This window comes from Cynocephalus volans, chromosome 9 (assembly GCF_027409185.1).
Source record: "Cynocephalus volans isolate mCynVol1 chromosome 9, mCynVol1.pri, whole genome shotgun sequence".
Lineage (NCBI taxonomy): Eukaryota > Metazoa > Chordata > Mammalia > Dermoptera > Cynocephalidae > Cynocephalus > Cynocephalus volans.
The window spans coordinates 66120511-66127560 of NC_084468.1; the positions used below are offsets into that span (position 1 = coordinate 66120511).

The 7050-nt window shown below is 43.0% G+C and overlaps 1 pseudogene; it reads right to left on the reverse strand.

Moving 5' to 3' along the window:
* Positions 1-3732: 3732 nt before the first annotated feature.
* On the reverse strand, positions 3733-5767 carry LOC134386572 (U4/U6 small nuclear ribonucleoprotein Prp3-like; annotated as a pseudogene).
* Positions 5768-7050: the final 1283 nt, after the last annotated feature.

The window sequence follows — 7050 nt, forward strand, 5'->3', positions numbered from 1 at the left end:
CTGACAGGTGAAGCTTTTGTGACTGGGATAGTGAGGAAACTACCTGATTAAGTAGACGTGGTTACTTGCAGAACTGAGAATTGTAAGGCTTCCTTGGACTTACCAGGAAAGATGAAAACCACAGCTTTCATGGGAAAGGGAATGAGGTAGCATCTTACTGACAGACTCATAAAAAGCATGCTACATAATATGTTCACTATCCCCAGGATAGTAAGTCAGTAAGATGAGTCTGTCAGTAAGATGCCACCTTATCCCCTTTCCCATGTAAGCAAAGTTGTCCCCTTTATGTAGATAATCTGCTCAAGAGATGTGTAGTTTCAGGTTGGAATCCACTTAACATAGAATCACTTGACAGGTGATATGGAAGCATGAGGCCCCAGCCTCTCAAAGCAACACTGTTGGGTAATAACTAGAACTGGGGGTTGGGGCAGGGGAGGCTCCTGCAGAATAAAGCTCAGGGCCAGCCATGGGTAGACTTGCTGCGTCATAATTAACGCTGAGCCAGTTCTAATTAGTAATCCTGAAGAGTTCTCACCTGTACTCGTATCCCTTTACTGACTGCAAAATTTCTCTAAGAATTCCAGAAGCTGATGTACTAGTGACTTCATTCTGCTAAAGAATTTGGTCAAACTTAAGTGTGTATTCTAAGGTATTAAGTACATGGTATGGATGCTTAATCTCACTAGCCCCTCCCCTACTTCTGTAAGTTTTACCAGCTAGTATAAAAAGTCAAGGGAAACAAAAGCAAACCTACATACATAACCACTTCAAATCTACGAATACTCCAATAGATTACTGGACAAAGAAAACCGACCTCTCAAACAGCAGAGATGCTGAAAACAATTCCTTTCCCATCTAAAGCAGGGCAAAATAATTGCTATCTACTGTTCCAGTTAATCAAGTATGGGATCAACTGCAGGTGAATCCTATGAAACTGGTGTATATTTGTATTTGGTGTTGCTTGTAGGCTCCTGGAGAGCCACATGGCTCTAGGCAAACTGATGGCTTAGGAGACAAGTTTAAAGTTAAAACCATAATAGGAGTGGGGAGAAGTAGCTGAAAAACATCAACCTTCTCAAACAGCAACTTTCTTATAACGAGACATGGAATAGCGCATGATTTCCTCTGTCAGTGGAAATCTGGCCATGCCTGAGGCCGCTTCATCTGTGCAGATACCTTTGAGCTCTTGCCTGGTGTGCATTCTGCCGGCTTTTTGGCCACTGAGCTCAGTCCAGTCTGAACCTTTGCCATATCTTAAAGCTTGTAAGACCCAGCTCTTAGTAGCTCAAACCCTGCCTAGCTCTTAAGGTGACCTTAATTGGAATTCCTCAGTTGTGCCAAGATAACTTTGGGTTCAACTTCTCTGGGTTTCTGCTCAGTGTCTGGTGTCTACCTAGAGCTACTCAAAGCCAGAGGCCAGTGGCTACTTTGCCAGAACTGGTTGTAGCCATGTATCACTTGGGTACCAAATCTATCCAAAACTGTCCTTAGTTAAGACAACTGTCTTCATCCTCATAAGCCACATAGACAAGCACTAAGCAATAGAAGGTGGGGGGTGTTAAACGGTCAAATGAGAATTAAGTGATAGAAATTGGAAACGGATGAGCTAACTTTTGCCTCTTGTAGAGGGTGTTACTAGCTTCTTTGGAGGGACTTGTTGAAAGTTACTTGATTTATCAAACCCCGCTCTCCCATTAATCAAAACACAGGGAGCCAGTATTACATGTTTAATTCAAGCCAGTGGCATTTGAACCTCTTCATGGAATCTTGATAATTAGCTGTCAGGCTAGGGCTCACAGACCCTTCAAACCCATTGTACAAACTGGGACACAAATCCCTCATTTGTAGGTCACAAGCTAGGTGATAGTAAAAAGATCCTGGGTGCCATGGGTAAAAATTAATAGGCTCTATTCATATGCAAGCTCAGGTAGCTAGCAGCAGCCACCCTAGTGGCCTCCCAGGGCATCCCGAGGGCACTGTGAAGCAGAGCCGTGTGTCCTTTATACTTTGCAAGTCAGATAACCAAGGAACACCTGAGCGCACATGTACAATTACATCAAACACTAACCAAGGGACACCTGGGCACATGTGTGCACATTTAATTAAACAGATCATGCTCGGCAAGACTCCGAACATCTGAGGGATCCTGACCACTTATATTTCAATCTTCCTTAAAATAGCAAAGTAAGAAAGACGGTAAAGCTGAAAGCCTGCTCTAGGTGTAGCACGGGTTACTTATGCAGAACGTTTCACTAGCTTAGTGCCTCAAGGGGCCTAGGGAATACCTAAGGAATTCAGTCGAGGAATGCAGTCGAAGTGTCTAAACTGATGATACTTCTGCTTATTGAAAGGCACTTACCCATTAGAGTTCTTAGAATTGGTCCCTAACAAGGGAGACACACCTTAAGCTTGCAGCTGTGGTCACAGCACTAACTTCTCAGAATTCTCAGGCTGCCCATGGGGAAATGCCGTATCTACGCCTGACCTTGTTTCTTGTGCGAATTGAAGCTTAATTAAGCAGGATTGATCACACTTGGTCTTATGACTTCTAGGACGTCTGTCTCAAATATCTGAGTCTTGAATGGGATGGGGGTAGAGTTGGACTCACTAGGGAGGTTGGCTTCACTGTTTCTGAATCCTGATCCCTAAAGCAATTGCAACTTGCTTACAAACAGCTCTCTGGCTTCTGGTTTCTGTTGAACTCAAATGGTTGGCATTTTTTTCCTCCAGGGAATCCTTTAAAAGCCTGTGAGTGAGAGCTGTGGTAGGCAGATGTCATCTAGGCTAAGCAGTTTTTCTCCACCTCCCAAATTAGAGGACATGTACTTTATCTAGCCATGGTCATGAGGCAAGTGACTGGCTGGTAGCAAACAACGCTCCTGAAGCTTGGGTTTTTGGTTTTTTTTGAGACAGGTCTGACAGATCTGGAGACAACTATGTAGTTAACACCCTTGTGCTGAGCACACTCTGGGAGTCCTTGCCCTCTACAGGCTTAAATGTAGTTTGAAGGAACACAGACCTAGCTGTTGCTCAAGGTACTTAATAAATGGCAATGGAAGAGGGTTAGGGATGCTGGCTGGGAATTAGAACTGACATTCAAGTCTGGCTTTCTCTCTGAAATAATTCTCAATGTTGGAGTAGACTTCAGTTTTGGCCTAAACTCTTCATTACTGTGCCAGCGTGAGTCCAAATTTTTGGTGTCTAATCGGGCTACAATCTTATCCAACAAGTTTTGAAAGGCTTGAACACTCTAGAAAGTATGGAGTGAATGAAATGAAGCTTTTCAGTAGAAGGAAAGCCCTGGATGACAAAATGGTCTCTGCTTCCCTATTGTGGTGGGAGCAAGGCCAGGTTGAGATGAGGAAGAGGAAGCCTGAAAAAGCCCAGGATGACTCTTGGTCTGTGCTGCTACTGGTGAGGGTTGGAAGCATCTTGGAGAGTTTCTAGAGGTTGTCTGAATTAGGCATGATAAACTAAAGGACAAGTAAAAACTAAAGGGATTGAATGTACCATTTTAAAAAAAAAACTCTTTAATCAATATGCACATAAGGAGAATAAAGGGCAGCACCAGGCTGACTGGGAAAGGGAGCAAGGTTTTCTCCCTTTGTACCAATGTCTGCTTGGCACAGTTCTGAGATCACACACACAAGAGGGGGTGAGTTGGGAAGGAGAATAAGGGAGATGACTGAAAAGACAAAGGGAAATGGGGAGAGAAAAGGGCTTGCAATAGTCTCAGTCAGTGGATTCCAGCACAGATTCACCCAATGCGAGGTCCTGGTAGTGTTCAGCCCCATGCTCTTTGAAATGCTCATGAGCCATGTTCTCTGTAGGGCACTGTTTGAACTTCATCTCCCAAAAGCTCCGGTCTTTGGCTGTACCCTCCCAGACTAGTACATATTTGTTGGTTTTCTCCACAGCTTCCTCATCAGATTCCTCCTCATTATCTCCCTTCATATTAGATGTTTGTTTATCCCACTTTATCCAATGCAGCATAAGATGCTTACACTTCTTCTCAGCCTTGGGGCCCCCTTCCACTACTACCACTTTGACATCGTTGTGCAATATCACCACCCCTGTCAGGTACAGTTGCCCAGCATTGGCCTCAATCTTGAACTTCTTGGCTGGGTTTCTCAATTTTGAACTCTATATACAGATATGTGTACCCCCTCTGAAATCTCTTCTTTAAGCTTTTTAATTTTCTTGACTTTTCTCTGTTCTGCTGTAAGTTTTTGGGCAGTGTTGGCCTCTTCATGTGCTTTCTGTCTTTTTCCCATCTGAGCTCTGACATGGGCTTCTACCTTTGTGGCGTCTTGAACAGCTTCTGTTCCTAATACTCACATCAAATTAGAAATTCTCACTTTGGGTTCTGGAGGAGGCATCAGGCTCAGCCCGACTTTCTCTTGTAGTTCCTTCTGTGCTTCCCTCCTTGTTTGCCTCCAAAGTTTCCTTGTTCCTTCTTGGTAATATATACCCCCAGAGTAACTGGTGTGTCATTGTCGACTGGAGGATTCAGCTGGGCTGGATGTTCAACAAGATTTGTCATTTCAAAATAATCTGTCTTGGGATTTTGCTCTGTAAGGTCAAAGCCATTGGGGATGATGTAAGAGTCCCACCACTCAATTTCAGGGATATCTCCTTCCTTCCTTTAACTCCTTCTTAGGAGCAATGAGGGCAAGCCTAATTGAAGTATAGATGCCTGTTTTTTGAGCTGCCTGTGCAGCTTCTCTAGTTGTGCCTTTCTCCATAATCGTTGAGCAATCTTCTCAAATTTGCCCTTGTCATGGAATTTTAAAGTATGTCTCTGGTGCTGGGAAGGGGCAATTGAGACTCAGGGGTCAAAAAAGGTATTGGATTCCATGTCTTCTGATAGCTTTTCTTTTAGTTGTTGCTTGAACTGTTCCCTCTTCTCAGCACGAATATTGGCCTTTAGAGTAGGCATGCAGTGTGTCAGCTCAGTCTCCTTGCCTGTTGCATCTACAGTGTGACCTTGCTCATCTAGGATCAGTGGTTTAGGTTTAGTTTGATCTTTTAATTCCACCTTCAGGAGAGCAATGCCCATGGCATGGAGATTAGCCAGGCCCACCATATTGGCATTGCCAATGAGCCCTGGCTTCAGTGCCAGCTGGGCTTGGATTTGGGTTTGTAGTTCAGCTGCTTTCCTTGCTTTTTCAATGGCGTCATTCATGAAAGTGGTGGACTGGGAGGGCTGAGTAGTATTGCCAATTGGAAGGTGCTCTGGTTATAAGGGAGAAGGAGTCTTTGGCTGAGGCATAGGGGGCTGATGAAGCTCAGCTGTTTTTTCCTCTCCTCAATTTGTTGCGTTGCTGCCTCTGTCATCTGTTTAATCTGGAGCTTAGTCAGCATGCCGGGCTCTCTGATGGAGGCCCAGGGATCACCTCTGGCTCTTCTTCCATCTCCTGAAAACGGGGTATTCATCACTTCTTTACTCCTGATGATTCCTTGGAGATCTCAGAGTCATCAACAAACACCTTCTTTAGCTCTCATTTTCTGCTCCTGTCACTGCTAGACTTGGAATGCCTAGAGCTTTGGCCTTCCTCCACAGCCTCAAACAGTTTGTCCATAAATTGGAGAGTAGAACATCAAGAAAAGATTTCAGATGGTCAGCTGCCTTCTTCTTGTCCATGCCCTTCCCCACATAGTTCAATGCTGCTGTGACCACTGTGGGTTCTGAGAAACCCAGGACCCTCTTTACTGTCTTTTCTATCTGGGGTTTCAGCTCATCAAGCTCCCTCTTAGACAATGCCATTTTTCTGGAAAAGAAGAATGATAGCTCAAGTGGCACTCAATACACTTCAGCTCCTGAGACCTGAATGTACCATTTTTGTCTTCAGGTTTGGGGTTTAGGAAATCCCAAGTAGGATATGGGATGTAGTATAAACTGAAGTCTTCTGATCTTGTCTGGTTCTCTGATATCAAGCTTTCTCATCCCAAACAGCCCTCAACATCTACCTAAAGTAAAGTTCTTGGAGAACTTCCAAATCAAAGTTCTCTATGTATATTCTTCATAGGGAATTTATAGGAGCATCTAGAATGGTGCTATTTAAGAGACATGTGTAGTTGCAAGTACAAACCACATATGTAACTTTAAATGACCTTGTAGCCCCATTTTAAAAGACAAATGAAATTTCATCTTTAGCCCAATAGATTAAATACACTTGTCTCAACATATGATAGAGAAACTAATGAGCTTAGCTTTGGTATTGAGTCTTATGCATTTTAAACTTATAGCACATCTCAGTTCAGAGTAGCGCCATCTGAAGTGATCAATGGCTAGTGGTTATCATACTGGATAACACAGCTCTAGATAGACAGTAGGCCCCAAAATTCACTTGCCAACTGCTTTAAAGATACACTGGTTTAAAATGACTGTAGAATGTATCATCATCATTACATCAGTTGAGTGCAAATCTTTGAAGAAAATTCCCAGGAACTAGAATATTGGAACCATTTATACTACTTACTTGGACATGATCAGAATGACTGCCTTTGTGTTTAACATCATTCTACATCAGCAATATGACCATCTTCCACACCCCTAGAAATCACTGTTTGATTATTGCTGTCAATCTTTCTTTAGAATTTTCTATGCCATCTGTTCCCAAAGCACACAAAACTTTCTGTACTGAAATCCAAACCTAATTTTAGTAACTCTTGGCTGTCCTGAGTATAGGAAACTGAAAAAATTCAAGTAGCTTTCATCTTTGAGTGTTTTCCAACTTGGGTTAGTGGTATTTTACAAATATCAAGTACTTAATCATTTAATATCTCTCTTGCTGGGGCCTCATCCCCTATCCCTAACTCCTGAAACACCTATCAGTCCCCTTGTGTGGGGAACCATGTCTTACTGTTAAGTTGCTCTTAAATTAGGTGGAAATGTGCTTTTCAGTCATGTGTTATGTTAGCCTTTTAAGCCAGTAGGAATACAAACCTTCTTAGGTGACTTATTAGGAATTGATGCATATATAGAAACCAAGGTAAATGGATACCAAGGTTAATTAAATTCCATTTGGAGAGTAGGGGAAATCCTTC